The following is a 17,720-nucleotide window of genomic DNA, read 5'->3' on the forward strand; positions in this document are numbered from 1 at the left end:
TTCAATGTATGAGCAGGAGATAAGATTTGGTATTTGGTTCTGACAGTTTGTCTTTCAGGTGGCCTCCTTTGAGGGCAGAATGGTAAAATACAGACAAGGTCAAAATACACATAAAATGTGTCATGCTGTCCTATAGACTAGTTCACATCCAAGTGTCACTGCAAGGTCGGAAGTGATATACCACACAAGATGACCAAACAAAGCCGTTAGAAAAGCAGAAAAGTCTAAGTGCACAAAGTGCACAAAAACTGTTTGTGTGTATCTGTAATATTTGTAAATTAAATTAGAATTACAGGTTTTATACTCCACTCCATAGATGTAAATGTTAGCTGAACTTCAGAAAGACTTAGACAGGCACTAAACAAGTCAGGAAGTGTCTATTGGATGCAATCAACAGGGATACATTAAAAGCAGTTTGGATATTTCCTCCTCATCCAATACTTACAAACACAGTTTACTTCACTGTGCAATTTAATGATTTTTGTGGATCTGAAAACAGGTTTGGGTGAAGCTGAGGACTTAAATAATAGCAGGAGTGGTATTGAACCTCTTCGAAGAAGATCAAATGCAGCTTTCATTAGTTTAGTACAGCGCCGGGGCTCATTGATGACTTGTCAGACAGTCTTCCCTTCAATACGCAGCGAGAGGCTCTAAAAATCATCCTTTTACTGAGCCCTCTCGGCTGTAAATTCAGCCCAGCTCAATACTGCCCCCCCTCCCCCTCTAAACCTCCATTATTTCTTACCATGGATTAACCCTATGCTGCTGATCAAAAGGAAGCTTCTCCGTGTATCTGCTCAGACCCAGACCCGTCCATCCATTAGCCACTCGTAATGAAATCTTCAACTTATTATTATGGAAAAATCCATTGTTTGTCCACAGGTACCATATTTAGTGGGAGAGCATGATCTTCCGGAGGATTAAGGAAATGCTTCTGGGGGTTGTGCTGCTCTTCAGAGGGAAGGAGGAAGGTGGGGGTGAAGATGGGAGTGGGAAAGGGGAGGGCTGAGATTGCCTCACAAAATCAGGGGTCTTATGCACCTTTTGTGGGGTGAGACTGTTTCCAATTAAGGCAGCATGAGCCACACAATATCACATTGTCACACAGTAAACAGAGCTCTGCTTCCCACAGAAAGAGGATTGCATCCCCTTTAGGGGCTAATGACTGTGTCACTGTCCTATTTTTCTGCGCTGTTTGAAGAGCTTAATACAGACATAACCTGAACAGGCATCAAAGCATGCAGAACAAGCACAAGATACCGATCATATCTTGTCGCTGTGTTCAGGAGTTGACCTGCGCATGACTACCATCCTTACTCATTCTCGTTGCATTAGCCAGCCCGTGTGTTTGAAGTGTACTTACAGTAAATATGATACATACACCAGGGCTAAAAGCTTTACATAAAACTGTCTTCAAAGAGCATATTAACCCATCTTTGTTTACAAGAGACAAGTCGGAGAAAAAAGACAATTTGGCACAATGGTCGTAAAATGCAGCACTCTCTACCTCGCTGGCATGAACACACACACACACACACACACACACACACACACACACACACACACACACACACACACACACACACACACACACACACACACACACACACACACACACACACGTCAGCACACAATCTGCAGACACAACGCAGACACGAGGCTAAATCACTGGGGATGGGAGCATTTAAGACGGAGTGTCACATTTCTATGTAATAAATAGCAAAGATTGATTTGACCTCCCAGCCAGGTCCTGCAGTTTACTTATACACAAGTTTAGAAAAATGGAAGCTCTCGCTCTCTGGGGATCCCTTAGAGGGAAATCAGATAGCCTGTTGTGGGTTTTAAGGCCGGGGCAAGCCGGCCGTGTCAATATGGCTCCGCTATCAGGCAGGCCACCTCTAGACCAGCTCTGACAGCAAGCGGAGAGGATCAGACAGAAGCAAGCCCCAAACATCTCCAGCTGTTATCTCAGCTCTGGGTTCAGAACAGGAGGAGGTGAGGAAAGTCAAAAGGTTTCTCTTACTGTTTCTTTTGTGATGACCACCATTCTTTTGCATTATGCACTGACAGTTACCCAATTCTAAAACAATATCAAAAACGATCCTAAATATAGCCACTTTCTCAACCTCTTGCTTTAGAGAGCAACAGGAAAACATGAGTTGCCATCCATTTACACAAGTTGACTCAAGCAAAATTAAAATGAAAGGTACAGGCAAGTGAACTTTTCAGTGAGATTCATCTTTAAGGAGCTGCTCCGAGGGTTGGAAACGAAAGAATGTAGCAGCAGGTGTAACGTAAGATCCCAATTTGGAACACATCACCAGAAGGCAAATGGCTTCTTCCTCTTCTACAGCACATATCTGCAACCTTAAACAGGGGGCGGTGTCTCTCTAAGTATTTACAGTGACATAAGGGCAGGAAATTGTCTGAGACACAGGGCAAAAATGTATGTATGTCTGGCACCCAGGTGCAGGACACAGCTCCCGAAACACCCGTCTGCCGTGTAGACACTATACTATACAGCATGTGTAGTTTTAGACAGGTTGAAGACACACACCTCTGCCTCTCATCTTATGGGAATACTGTACAGGTTCAATTTGACATAAGAGCAGAAAGCATAATAGAGAAAGTGGTCTACTCCAACATGAGTAGAAATACACAGAAGCTGTTCCCAGACAGCCACATGTGGTGCCCATAAAACCCGCATCCTATTTAGAGTAATTATATCGCTAGAGCCACATGAATTATCAATGACGCAACAAGTAGTGACGACATCTTCAAAATATGTCTGCCACACCAGACAGGAGCCATCAGTTCAGATGACTCCAGTTCTCATCCCAAAGTTAGTGAGAGCTGGAGATACAGCTGAAGAATATGACCAAGTTAAATAAGAGTTATTACACATGTATCATGAAGACCAAACACCTACAGGACGTGCACTCCTACCACATTAAATAGTATTACTCCATCTGCTTTCAACTGCTTGACACCTACATATCAGCAGGAAATGCAACCACACAAAATGCCAAACATATCAACTTTCTACTACACGATTTAAGAAGGATACGGCCTCATTAGAACGGAAATAAGTATGTGTCTTTCATTTCAAGCGCTGTTTACACACAGTTAGCACTGCAGGAATTGCTGGAATACTGTGAACACGTTGGCTGCTATTGACTACTCGGCTTGCCTTCCTCTCAGCTCTGCAGAACGGAGGGAAACCAGCCAGTGATGAACGATGGCAGCACAGTCAATGAAAAATCAACTGGGAAGCACAAAGCTCTTAATGCTCAGCCATATTGGCTGCTGACGGGAGCAAATAACATCAGCATAGCACTTACAGAGACCAATCATACATTTCCACCGGCGACGACACAGGTTCCGGCCCGTAATAAATTCTTTCCCCTGATTAAACAGTAAATTCTGCATGCCTATCAGGGTCCCATTAAGTGGGGGGCCGCTTTCAAAAACATCATTAATCAAGCTGGAGATATGGCGCGAAATATCAGTCATCGATTGTAACTGCTTATGACAGTTTACACAGCTTTATATCTGCAGGGAGTGCTCGCTGATCTATCAATTACTAGCAGCCCTTACCGCATGCTAATTGTGCATTTTTCTCTCTAATGCATTTGCACTGTTATCTTATAGGCTAATGAAACCAAACAAATCAATAAATATAAATTATACATGCAAAGATGTACTGCTGTGAACATAAAGCCTCTAATTAATTGCACTTGATTAATTTATATACTTTAATTATCTCTCTTAGCTGCAGATGGCATAAATATCTGGACAATCTGCTTATTGCTATGTCAGTCATAAAACGGCAGACGCAGTGAAACTATTAGCTGAAGCTAGCTTTGTCACTGGAAAACACACAGTTGCTGACATAAAAAAAGCCTCGCCTCTGAATAATTTAAAGAGAGCAAATTGCCAGACAATGCAGGGTTCAGGACTGTTATAATGTCTTTGCTGGTTTGTTATGGTGAGCACTGTGTCCATTTTGCATGTGCCAGGCAGAACTCACCACTATATTTTTAGTTACCATTCTTTATGTCCTTTTTTAAACAGTTAGCCTCTCGTGTAACAATTCCTCTGTATACATTTCTGCCAAGCCTTTGTGGGTGAAGTGAAACTCATATTCACTGTGCAATATGCTTACAGAGCTTATACCCAATTAATTTTTAATTAAGTCACATTATTGCAAAGAGGTCTGACAACCTTATTTTTGTCCATACTTCTGATAACAGCCAGTGTGTGTGCTTGCATTTGTGTGATATGAGTTATGGGTGCTCCTGTTTAAACCTTAAACAGGCTGTTAGCTTTGTAAGCATTCTTCTTTTGGACCCTTAGCCACAAGCTTTGAGGAAAGCTGTAGGAAAACATAATTCATAACTATAAAGTGATGTTTTTAGTGCAATGCAGCATATTTAATGTAACCACAGTGAAAAGCATTGATTTGATGTTGCAATGTGCTGCAACAGGCAGAAAGTTAAAAATGGAGTGGAGTCGGCCAAATAACTTGCCTTCCAAGGGTGCACGAGGGGAAAGATAGTGAGGCTTCTGGGGGTTTACATCTTGATGCTGCTAATGAGGGTGTTTTTAGTATAATTACCCCGACAGGGTGCTTGGCAGTATAATTACCAGAAAGACATTACAGAGGAACATTAGTGCGTCCAGGTACAGTAAATATGTCGAGATACAAAGTGACGAGGTTGGCTCTTTTGCTGAAGCTGGATCTTTTCTAAAAAAAACCTAAAAAAAACAACTGTTATTTTCCCCACATGTGCCAAATTACACCCAGGAAAATTACAGTTTAAATTTACCCTTCAAACAATAAGGTTGTCTGAATATGCATCAAATGTAAATGTTCTGTGCTGCGATATGTAATGTGGTCTTGACCAGTTGTTGACTGTGTGGGGCCCTATAAAAAAATAATTTAAAAAATGCCAGAGTCCAAACAGTCTAGATTTAATAACTGAGACTCAAGCTCCAGCAAATCAGCTGCCCGCAGTTGAATGTACTTTATGAAGTAAGTGAATACCTGGCAGGGATGTCCAGCACTTTGTGTAGGCGACTCCAGACGTATAGTTTAGACCACATAAATGCCACGGTGCCTGTAAAAACACCTGGACTTTTTGGCCCCACTTCAAACATTACCTGTGCACTCCATTTACCCTTACAGACCTTTCATGTGGTCTGGTAGCTAAAAATGTTTTAATAATATCAGCTCCTCAAAGCTGAATGTGTGATATCTGAAATGAGAATTGGGTTGTCCTGTGTGTGAGGTGTCATTCAGTTCATTTTTACTGTCCAGTTGAGGCTGTAGTGTTTTATTGTCATCGTTGTACACAGTTAAGTTAGTATGAACTGGGGAAAAAAAACACAGGATGTCTGACATAAAACAAATAATCAAGTCATTAACGGATGAAGCTCACTAACACTTATCATGACGGAGATACTGAAGGTTTATATGTAAATATATTTTGAATTTCTTCACATTAGCTGCACTTGTTAAATACACTGACTTTGATTCAACTGTCCTATTTGACTATACAAACTTCAGCAACTAGAAATAACCACAGGCATATAAACAGAATTTGGGGATAGAAGCACAATTTCTCAGACGTTGCTCCTTTACTTTATCTTCCCTCCCCTCTGAGCAGAGACTTTTAATCATCCCGATATGATTTAGTCACTTTTAAACAATAATGATCATGGAAGGAGCGTCATTTGGGACGAGGTGATCAATCAGAGGCTCATTCAGCTTTAATTCATGTAGATGCACACCTAATACTCATTACAAAGATGCAATTTCCAGCCAGTCAACATAGATTAATGGGGAACCATCCCTCCTAGTGTTTCTTTGTGCAGTGCCATGTCTCCTGCAGGATAGATGACTTTCATACAGACACAACTGGTCCACCGGCTCATTTATTTAACAGACACGCTTATGACAAACTGGTTGGCTGGCAACATATTCATGAGACAACAATCAAAATGACACAGAGCAGAGTTTTACTTTGGTAATTTTATTGTTTTGGTTTGACATATACGAACAGGATTTGAGCCACAAATGTTTCCATCCAAAATGTTTTCAGGAAAGTACACTGCACTGTAAATTTTTGTAATTTCTGTTTATTCAGCATGGCAAGAATAATTTAATCTCAGTAGATCTACTGTAAACATTTCACTCAAATTGTTGAACTTTTTTGAAATCACAGCATATCCTATTCCCTTAAGAACAAATATGTTGTAGATGATGGTTTTATGATTACTCTTTTTTATTTATTTTTCAGGAAAATAAATGTGTTTGTTGAGACTGCCTGTGTTTAAAAGATAAAGTTCTGTTTGAAATGGAGTCCGAAGTATTTGCTAAACTGCATTCTACTTCTATAAAAAGTGTACTAAAGATATTTGTTATAATTTATTATGGAATAAAACTTTTATGATTCAGAACATAAATCCAGTGATTACATCCCAGATACTAGGGTACCCGATAGAAGGATTTAACATGCAAGAATCATTTATAACAAAACGTGTGTGTGTGTGTGTGTGTGTGTGTGTGTGTGTGTGTGTGTGTGTGTGTGTGTGTGTGTGTGTGTGTGTGTGTGTGTGTGTGTGTGTGTGTGTGTGTGTGTGTGTATACTCATTCAACACTTCTAGTTGCGTGTCCCTCTTTGGCAGAGCTGGCCAAAGGGGACACTTTTCTTCAAGAACAATATCAGTGTAAGTATTTCATAATGTATTAGTCTGTTATAACATACAGCAATCCTGCATAATTGTAAATAAGTGTTTTTACAGTAAGTCTCTTGGGTGCTAATAAGTAGATGCAAATCAGTATTGGTATGTTTTCAAATATAAATTAAGTATTACAGTATAATATTGGCTGAGAAGATGAGTTAATGACGCTGAAAATCACTCTTCACTCCGCTTGAGTGTTTTATATACTTTTAGCAACAATTTAAAATATGAATTTCAATTTACTGCATCAGCCAGAGTGAAAGAAAAGAGAGGAGAGAGAAAATAAACTATGCAATGAGAGAATTCCAGCCAAGAAAATCTGTGAGTTGTTCATCTGAACAGACACTTAGAAGCTGAAATCACCATTTTCCTGGTGCAGCTCTAATTTCTAATTTCCCTCGTATCAGCAGGCGCTGGTGGCATGGCTGAGGGCGGATTACAGCATGGGGAGATCCTGTCCTGAGGAGCCTCAGGTGGCTGGAGTTAACTGTGCTGCCCTGGGCTATGTCACTGGCTGTGGGTTGGACCAGCAACCCTGCCCACGGCCCTCCCCTTCCTCTTCCCTATATCCTCCTTCTCCCTCAGCATGCCCAGCCATCCATCCTGCATTAATTGGGTTTGGTGCTGGAATCCCCCTCTCACGGCACACGCTCACGTCCAACCGCCAGCCGTAAAGACAAGCATGTTTAGCGCAACAATTATGATAATTGCTGCAGAGCACTCAGCTGAGGGAATAAGCAAATCTGATTAAGGGCCCTTCTGCATGATCAAATATTAATCTGATGTGTCTTCACTCTGACCTGGCTTGGAACATAAGAAGCTCTTATGGTCTTATGCATTAACAGATTTGCGTGGGCTAAACTCATAGCAACTAATAATATTGGACGTGCAAGTCAGAGTGCTGAAGAAATCTTCTGGAAGCAGAATCTACTTACAATAAAACTAAATAAAAAATAGCAAGGATAATAATCAGGCTGTGCTTTATGACAAGTCAGTTACTTCAAATTACTATTGATGGTAAAAACTGAATTCAACAACCTGTTAAACCTTCTACTAAGCTTTAAACACACACGCACATAACACCATTTGTATTATTAAAACAAGGTTGAATCTCCATATATATCTTTTGTTATTTGGAAATGTTGAAAAACTAATTCACAAGGTGAATTTACCTAGATACATAGACACAGACAGACAGACAGACAGACAAAAAAAAGAACAGATCATCCACTTGCAAAATAAATTCCTTCAAAATAATATAGTTCTATAACACAATAAGTTTTGGTATGAAAATAAGATATCCTTGTATAAATTAATTTTAGATACCATTAACTGAAATAACTGAAAATTGAAATTAATTAAATGTAATCACATTGTGACTGATAATACAATTGCTACTCCTCCAAGATGCTGCTTTCCAAACACGGTGGCTGGAAACAAATAAAAAATGCTGATTATAAAGATTTTGCAAATATTTCTGCAAAACAATGAACCACTGTAACAAAATTCCGAGCAAAGTGTTGATCAGTGTGTTACCACAACATTTTAAAGCTTTTAAACACTCTGAATGATTTTATTTGAAAAAACCAAAAAAACATTATTTGAAGTTTTGTTTTGCAAAATTAAAAATCCAACAAATGACTGAAATCATCAGTGTGAGCACCACCCCTGAAGTCCACTGAGATTTAACGTCCCAGCCTACAGTCAACAGCAGAGAGCAAGCAATAAACAAGATGGCTCTGAACCAGACGTCAACTGGTAGTTTTAAAGGAGATTAGAATGATATTAAATCAACACAAATACCCAGTATTTAACAACACAAAACAGCTTGTAAGAATCATTGGATTATGAATGTGGATTACATCTCTAGGCCCTCATTGCTGGAAGACTCTGTGGAGGAGGGCGGGGGGGACTCCAGATTATCTAATCTACTTACAAAGCATATTTAACTCACTATGATTTATACATAAGATAAGGCTTATTCCAAGGTCAAATCTTAATTCAAAACATATTGTTTACTCTGTTGCCCATTACTGCAACAGATGTCCCTGCTACCCGTTGCTCCTCCCCAAACAAATATATTTCAGTATGAAATTAATATAGAAGAACTGTGAGATGCTGTGTGTGTGTGTGTGTGTGTGTGTGTGTGTGTGTGTGTGTGTGTGTGTGTGTGTGTGTGTGTGTGTGTGTGTGTGTGTGTGTGTGTGTGTGTGTGTGTGTGTGTGTGTGTGTGTGTGTGTGTGTGTGCGTAAAATGGGCGAGGAATGTACAGTTAAATAATGGAAACCACAGGACACACCAAATAACATTAATAAATACAACACAATACATGTACACAGTAAGCAGCAGTGCACTGGACCAGTGATGGGCAACTCTCAGAACACAAAGTGAGTGTTGTAAAAAGAAAACGTTAAACTTAATAACATCAACTGATTTGTGGGAATTTGTAATCAATTTCTGATTAGATTTGTAATTTGTAAAGATTTGCAAACTTTATGACTGAGAATGTAAAGATTATCATGGTGGTTAATCAAATTTTATACATGCACTCATACCAGCTCTGGATTCTAGGAATGTAATACGCCATGCGAGTCGATATCTTCAGAGCATCAGTGTTTTCTTCAAGTGTGAATATTTGGACAACAAAACAGAACTTCAATTTTACCTACTCTTTATGACTGCATTTCTAAAGTGATACACAGTAATCCACTGATGCCATGCATTTAATTTAGAGCATAGTTCTGTGAAACAAGTCTAAGACTGTTTGTGAGAATGATCCTTCTTGACTAATATGAGATTAACCCAGATGCTTTGCACAGGAATAAAAATACGCTCACTGCTAGCTTGATGGTAAAAAAAAATACCATATACTGATAAGAGTGGACGGTTATATCCAGTTATAATAAAAGATAAGGTATACGTAGTAAAATTGCTAACTATTAAAGAGCAGTGGGCATCTGTAATGAAGCAGTGGCTGTTCAAGCAGAGTGTAAGAGTGTTCCTAAAACCCAACATACATGCGTGTCTTTGCTGTGTGGGGATACCAGAGCAATGTGAGGAAAGTCACACGTACATGAGGAGATAGAAACACACAGAAAAGGAGGTTTAAAACTGACAGATTATAATTTACCGATAAGACAATGAGCTGGCAGAGCTGTAATACTGCCGGGATATGGAGGAGCATTTATGTACAGTACAGACAGAAATAAAATAATAAATAATAAATTAAATTAAAAAAATAAAATATTAAAAAAAAAAAATCATACCCACACCCCCATTTAAAATAAAACAAAATTGTGGCGTTTTGAGGTAACACTTTAAAACAGGTTGGAATGAAAAATAAATAATATCAACACTCTTTTTCTTACTTATTTCATATAGAAGAGTTATTTACTGTCGATGATGAGTTGTAGTTTTCCTTCTCATTGCTGTGGCAGCAGGAAATAAAGACAACAGTGACAAGCGTAGCTTGATTTGCTCACCTACTACAACACTGAGGAACACACAGGCAGAGTCGCCACTGCAGCTGGACCAAAACAATTCCTAAAACACACTGAGAATGAAAACGATTTAAAGTTGCAGAATTAATTTAGAGTGGCACCACTGGCACACAACATGTAAAATTTACTTTTATTTTTAACATCTAGACCATGGTCAGAGGGGAAAAAAAAAACAGCTTCCAAAGCTTCCAATTAAAATTTGTATATTGGAAAATCTCAGTTCAGTTCGATCATCACCTCACATCATCAGTGCTCATGAGATACCAGCCTGTTATCTAACGGTATGTTACCATAGTAACAAAACTGATGCTACGTTAAAGCTCACTTACAATTATATAGGAACAGTTTAGCCAGTGATCACATTAACCAAAACAAGTGAAAAAGCACGATAATATATATATATTTTTTTCTTGTGTTAATTAGCAGTGGTTTGAGTGTGATAACATAATTCCTTAGAGCTGTTTTGAAAAATAAAGTAATGCATTTAGTGGAGGGGACAGACACTTCACTTCCCTTGATGCTGTTCTCTCCCTCTCAGTCTCTGTTTTTGTTTACATACAGGCACATAGAAATATGAAAGTTCTGTAAATATAAATCAGTGCAATTCAAAAAAAAAAAGTTTTGTGATATTTTGTGTCTTTTTTGAGGAGGAAACACTTGTAAATCTAACAGAGTGACATAAAACTGAGTTGAGAGCTCATGTTGGGCTAAAACCAGAACATGATTCTTCCCATCTGAGCGGAGCGAGCCCTTCTACTGTCAGCCTGCGGTCACTCCACAGCCCAATCTAAACACCGAAATGGGAGAGGAGATGGAGCATTTTCATGGCATGCTGCATTGCACCCTGACGCCACAGACTGACCAGTGTTGGAGTGACCACAGCTCATCTGCCTCCACTGGAGAAGGTCAGTAATCCTTCCAGGACGCTCGAGGAAGATTGACAGCTCCGAGGCGCAGTATACTTTGGTAACCACGTGTGAGCATACGTGAACAGAAGCTTGCCTCTCTGCTGTCTTCATATGTTTCTTGTTCTGTCCTCATCCACAATTGGATTATAGAAGCACCCCTCTAATTCTGAACAGTTCCCAAAGATTTAATATGGCACTGGAATTTGATGTAGGCCTATGCCTTAATTTAGAGCCTCATGACATGCAACTTGTGACCTCCTGTTGTCACATTCATTAACTCTTTGAGAGCATATTCATGTTTTTGGATGTGGATGAAGATTTGTGAAGTTTTATTTGTTGTAGTTATAAATAACTTCTAATAAAAAATACAACTTAAAATACTATTTGGAATTAACTCATTGTATGAAAATATATTATCTAAATGTATTATATTTTTAAGTTAACTAAACAATCACGCAAAAGATTTAAGAGTTTAAATACTCATTAATAATTTATTGTCTTTATATGGTTTGTTGTGGTGTGTCAATACAGCTGCAAACAAATCTGTCCAACCAGCATTACATAAACATTTTTACATGAGTTTACCAAGTGTCTAATTTCAAATGCAAAACAATAATGATGTGCATGTTTCAAACATATTTCCATCATTGTGTAAAATAACCAGTTTTGGTGAATTTGCTTGAATTAAAGAAAACAAATCTAATAAAATAAAGTTATAAATAAATTTTAGTTTGTTTATGAAACACTGTAATGATGCTGGCTTGTTGTGATGGTGTGTATGCGTTGCACGCTAACAATTGTGTGTCCTTTATTTCTTCCTAAGCACTCATTTCCTCATAGTACTGTAACTTTTTGACAACACACAAATAACTTGATGGTCAGTCTATTAATAATTTGAAAAAGAAAAAAACATGGCTTGTAGAGTGAAATAATATCTAAACTGTAGTTAATATCACTTCCATTAATATCTAATTCTGTAAACAGTGAAGGTGTGCTGCTACAAGTGGCTGAGTTTTATTTCCACTTTGGTGCACATGGAGCCCAGGCAGGTGCATACAGCCCACTGTGGGGTATCAGGTATCCCCTTGGCCTAGGCCTCTCCCATTTGTCATGGTGAATGAGTGGTCTGCCTGACTGCACTTTCTCATTCCATTTCCTCCCAGGCTGCGCTGAGGCCCTACCACCCACTGTACGCTGTCATTTCTTTAACCCCCTTTCCATTCACATGAAGTGTGGGCAATAATGCTCTCTCACATTCCTCCTTTCAATAGCTTACACGCTACAGTCCCCCACCTCTACCCCCCCAAACACACTGCACACACATAGTACACACCTCTCGTCTCCTGGTCAGCCTACACCTCCCCTAATGGTGTGAAAAGCAAATGTTATCCGTTTCACAAGTTACAGGTGTTCAACAAAAAACAGGGAATAAATCATTATCATAAAAGCAACAAATAATTTTTAAAAAATGGTCAAGTAAAAAAAAAAAAAAAAAGATTAAAATACTCTAAAAATATTCAGTTAAGATATCAATGTGACCTATTCTTCAGATAGAAAAAACAAGGCCCTGGCAGATGCTCATAAGCTTAATCATTAACCTCTTTACAAGAAATCCAGCATGCTCTCTCCTCACCCTCTCCTCTCAGTCCACTTATAAAGAAAGATGTTAGTGCTGCTCTTACTTACGTCCACAATGCCTCCCACCATCCAATGCTAGCTGTGATATTTGGCCCAGCCATCCTACCCACCAGTAAAAGCCTCAAACAGTGAGCCCACCGGCACCTTCTCTGCAACTGTAAGGAGGCAACTGGAATGGAAAACATTGTCTGTTCCTACTCAGTGAGGGGAAAGAGAAAAAAAGAGCGAGAGCACAAGTAAGGGTAATTGCAGAACACCCTGAGCTCATCCTATAAAGAAACGTTGCCTCTTTCCCTTTTTTTTTCCCTGCAAAAAGAAAACCAGGAAATCTCCACTTATTTCAACAAACATTTGCCTCAACTCAGGAACTAAGCCGGACCTCTTTTTTTTTTTCTTCCTAAGTCTGTGGAAGACCAGGAGAGCATATGTTGTCTAACTGCAGTGTAGTTCAGTGGGAAGAGATTGCAGCACCATCTGCTGGCAAAAAGAGAATCAGGGGAAATTAGAGAGTCAAGCAGGAAAATATTTCAAGAGAAGATGACAGAAAGATGAGTCCTGAGTGAGTGTTCTGGGTTCATTTCTCACTTGGGTCTTTCATTCTTCATGTTACTGTTTGCTGATTTGCATAAAAACATTGATAGCACTGAAAAAAGTAGACCCAAAGAGAGGGAACAAGCACTGTATGTCTGCACCAAAACTCAACTTTAAATCACAAATTACTAACTTGTGGAGTTAAAAGTTCATGGAGGCCTCTTCCTCACATCACATTCATAACTCTGACTCCGAGACATATAAACAACCGTCCTACTTCTTGCCCTAATTTCCTTCAGTGGATCCCTTGGACAACTAATAACGAGTTAATCAGCGTGATTGCACATTCATCAATGTGATCTGTTTCTCTTTTTTTCTTTTTCTTTTTTTTTCAGCTGATGAGGGGAAGCGTGTTTTACTTGGGAAATGAAATATTTAGTGACCTGCTCCTTTTGCCCTTGCGCTGGAGACAGAGGCCCTACAGCTGAGTAAACAGCAGGGCTGCGTAGTGGACAGGTAACAACTAGAACCCTCTCCGCAGCACTGACCAATAAACTCCGTGTTACCCTGGACACTGGCTTCATAGTGCAAAATATAAATATGGATTTTTACTTTTCTCTCAAACATTAAGGACAACTATCGGGTACATTTATCTATTTTTTTTTTTTATAAAATCATTAAAATATGCAATTGAATGTTGGCTAGGGTAGCAGTATGTGGCATTTTTACAACAACTTCAGAGGCAGCACACAGACAGATACAGGTGGATAAGAAAATATTTTTAGGATCAAAGATTTGCTATTTATGGACCTTTAAATTGGTCTCATTTATGATTTTCATTATAATTTCAGCCCTTAACATTAGGTAGGTAGGTAGGTAGGTATTTACTTTATTAATCCCCGAGGGGAAATTTTTTCGCTACAGCAGCATACATGGTAATTACTAATTCGTCTTATGATTTACTGCACAACAACCACTCCTGATGTGGTCAATAAACAGAAATTTGTAATGATAGTGAACTTAGAGCCATCCACAACTGAGAGACATCCACAACAATGAACTGTAGTTCTCTTCAGTAAACCCACATCTCGTTCACCACAGCCAGAGAACTTCAAGGAGAATTACACTCTTTCCTTGGGGTCCATTCAGCTAACTTCAAAGACCGATATGAAAACCAACAAGACTGGAGGGCTGCGTAGATGTTGGGAAAATGAAGAAAATCAATATCTTGAAGAGAAAAAAGGGAGAATTATGTAAATGTATTATCTAAAGTTAGGGAGATGTTTAAATACATTTTTTGCCAGCAGTCGTGACCAACAAGTGACTTGATGACATCACCTCAGAGATTTGTGATGACCTGTTGCTCAAGCAATGTTTGTATAACTGACTCATTGCAGTTTATGAGACAGTAAATAGACAAAAGGTAACAGAGGCACAGACGCATGTTAATCCTCAGGAGGCTGAATCCTAACGTCACACCCCCTCACAACCAGGAGGACTAACATTTAAGCAACAAAGCGTCAGCCTAACAATCCAATATTTATCACCACCTGTACAGGTAGCACCTCTAAACAGCTTCAAAGTTAAAAATGGAAGTGCACAACTTGTGTATGTGGAATGAGGCAACACAATTCTGCAGCCATATGTTCACAGTCTGTGTTTTGCTAAACATAACTCTGTCATTTCTGTACAAAGTCAGTTGTGGGGTACACCTGAGGACAAAGGGCCCCATGCAGGTGTTAAATATGGCATACTAAATATCACATTTTGATTAACAGAGCACCTGTTCTGCTCCTGGGTGTTTTTCTGTTTGACATTTAGAAATCTAACCAAAACGATACATTAAAAGAAGATTAAAAGCACTAAAAATAAAATTCATTGTGATTACCATCTTAAGCATCTGTGTACGACTAGAAACTAAGGATTGATGAAGATAGATTGGTTGTGCCTGATCAAGGTCTATTGAATTCTTACCTCTCAGCCATCCTCAAATGACCAGTCAGCACTAATGCACCCATATTGTGTCTATAAGTGTGAATTGATTTATATTGCTGCAAAGCATCCCCGAGACATTGAGAAAGCACCATTGGAACCCAATACCAATTATATATGTTTGTTTCTGAGGAAATGGCCACTCAGTACATTGGATCAATGTGGACATCAAAGGTCAGAGCAATACATTTCTGCTGAAAAGTTAGTGCCATCAAGCAGTTCATCTGCCATCCGCCAACCTTCTACTGACTGGACGTGGGGTGCAATAAAGACGGACAGGTAGATTTACATACGGAGGTGACGGTTTCTAACATGCACTAAGTTTCTTTTTCAAATTAGAGGAGCAATAAATATGCTTAAATCGGCTCAAGGCTACTCCTCAACACCCATACTCTAAATATGCTGCTATACACATATTATTAGAAGGAATGAAAGTTGAGCAGGCCATGTCTTAGCCTGGCTTGAACGAGAGGCTTTGATAAAAAGGCAATAATCTCGGGCAGTCTTGGTTTTGCCCACAGAGCTCTAAACTGAGAGAGTACTGAAGGTACTGTAAACCTCCCCATAGGAGCAGGGCCTATCGATATTCATATGCAAATCTAATTAAAGACCATATTAATTACCTAGGCCTGAATGCCCCTGCTAAAACTAACACCTGGCAAACCTGCAGAGAGAATATCCTTATGCAAGCATGCCTTATAGATTGTTTTTTTTTTCTTTCCTCTTTTACTGCTCACGTCTCTGAGGACCTTTTGAATCCATATTAATTTCCTCTCTGGCAGTTATGTGGGCAGGGTATGAACTGTGCTATTTCACTTTTAATCTGTCAGTAATTTAGTAATGTGTAAACTAATTATGCGGCAATATTAATGTAATTGGTTCTGGGAGCCGTTCAAAAAAATCAATGTGTTTGCAGAGAATGCAGTAAATTGCATTGGGTTATTATAATCATGTGTCAAGAGCTGATTATGTTATGAAACTAAGAAGTAGATGCCAGCCACAGGTCAATACAACCAAGCTCCATAAAATCTATGCCTCTCCATTCATTAATGTGAAAGGAGTCGGTGAGAACCATCCCTGCTTCCTCCCCTGCACCCACTTTACTCTCAACTTCCTGTACATCAGATAGAGCCTTAATTCATATTGAATAGAATGTAATTCAATCACACTGTTGTTGTTTTTTACATAAGATAAAACTGACAAATTGGCTGCTTTACAGATGTTTTTTTTATCATCTAAAATTGTGTGATATTTAAAACTAAAATAAAATATTAAAGACTGTTGTTACAGTATATACTGTTTCTATGACTCAATCATTACAGAACTCAGTCTGATAGACCAAAGAGATGAGGTATTATTAGAGACAACAAGGTGGTAATAAATTACTGAGAAAAAAGTTGATGCAATGCAAGTTTAAAAAAGTGAAGCACAAAAAAATGAATCTAATAAGAATCAGTGCATCTGGATGAGGAAGCAGAGATTGATTGTCGACTAATTTCGTCTGATGTTCGCATCCATAGTGAACTCACTGAGTGAAAAAAGCCAAGACAAAGACTTACTTTGAACTGCCAAATTCACTGGGTCATAAAGTCCCAGATGATACACAAATGGAAAAAGGCTCAGACAATTAGGACATCAGTTATAATAAACAGAAAAAAAACTGTTTACAAGTGTATATGATTGGAAGCGGATTACCATTTGATATTCACGATAAACACGTTTGTTTTGTGATAAGACTGGTACAGAAAACTGTGAGACTGAACGATGTCTTAACGCAGAATTGAGTGAGCTGCCTCACTCTGGTAGTAATTACAGCTGTCAAGGGCTTTATGATGGATGGCCTTTGTTTACAGTGTTTAAAAGGGGAGACAGATTTCAAAACATCATTCGGGGATATACATAAATAATTGGGTTAAACTTGAGTGCTAATCCGGAGTAAAGACTTTTGCAGTTGCCCCAAAAGGTTCAATAATCAAACAACAATAACATTTCCCATCTTTACCATGAAATTATGTCCGTTTTATATACCCGCTCATACATCTTAACTTGACAGGTTTCAGCCAACTGTGACGATTACTGGAGGCGAATACAGGAGCGGTTTGGACTTTCCTCTGTTTTCAAGTTGTTGTATTTTAATCATTTTCACCAGAGTGTGTTCATTTTTAACAGCATGCAATACGTAATCTTAGGAAAGCACAAAGTTCCAAACTGCAAATTATTTCAAACAGGGACACAGAAGAGGAATTTAAGTTAACACGAAAAGGGAAGCTGTGGAACTCTGCTTTGCTTTGGATTTAGTTTCATATGCCAGATATGTTACTTTGAGAAATGTCTGGAGGCAACATTTTCCTGGCTTTTCCCTGTATGAAAACAAACCAACTGTTTGCAAAACGTCCGCCTCGCT

The sequence above is a fragment of the Brachyistius frenatus genome, unplaced genomic scaffold (assembly GCF_029030835.1).
Source record: "Brachyistius frenatus isolate BFR_SWC_R1_liver_20210118 unplaced genomic scaffold, ASM2903083v1 Contig_9, whole genome shotgun sequence".
Lineage (NCBI taxonomy): Eukaryota > Metazoa > Chordata > Actinopteri > Embiotocidae > Brachyistius > Brachyistius frenatus.